We start from the raw sequence: 428 nt of genomic DNA on the forward strand, positions 1-428 counted from the left end.
GGGGGGGGTTGGGCATGAGAAAAGATTTGGAATTCGAGAGAGGGGTCATATCGAAGGGGCTTCCAGGAGCCAGAGGGAAGCACAGACGGAGGGGAGGGAAAATCCGGAGAGACGCAGGGACCTGGAGTCTAGAAGGTTAGAAGTGGGGGCACAGTCACCCTCCCTCGGGGGCTGAGGGACGAGGCGGGGGCAAATCCCGTGGTAAAGGAAGACTGAGGCGACGTCAGTCCCTTCCCCCCGGGGCTGGGTGCAGCGGGTGGAATTAAATCTGAGCTGGAAAGAACGGAGGGGAGGCCCCGGCCCCCTCTCCCGTATGTGGGTGGAATTGAGCGAGGCTCCCGGAGGCTGGGAGAGGCCCCCGGGGCGCCCGGTCTAGTGGTAATGGCCCCCCAGATGCGAGGCCGCGGCCACCGCGCCGAAAGGCCCGG

The 428-nt window shown here is 65.2% G+C and overlaps 1 protein-coding gene across 1 annotated transcript in view; it reads right to left on the reverse strand.

Moving 5' to 3' along the window:
* The window catches only part of FEV (FEV (ETS oncogene family)), a 25,393-nt gene that overhangs the window by 21,389 nt on the left and 3,576 nt on the right, over window positions 1-428 (reverse strand). The window lies entirely within an intron of this gene.

This window comes from Bison bison, unplaced genomic scaffold (genome assembly GCF_000754665.1).
Source record: "Bison bison bison isolate TAMUID 2011002044 unplaced genomic scaffold, Bison_UMD1.0 scf7180017864471, whole genome shotgun sequence".
Classification (NCBI taxonomy): domain Eukaryota; kingdom Metazoa; phylum Chordata; class Mammalia; order Artiodactyla; family Bovidae; genus Bison; species Bison bison.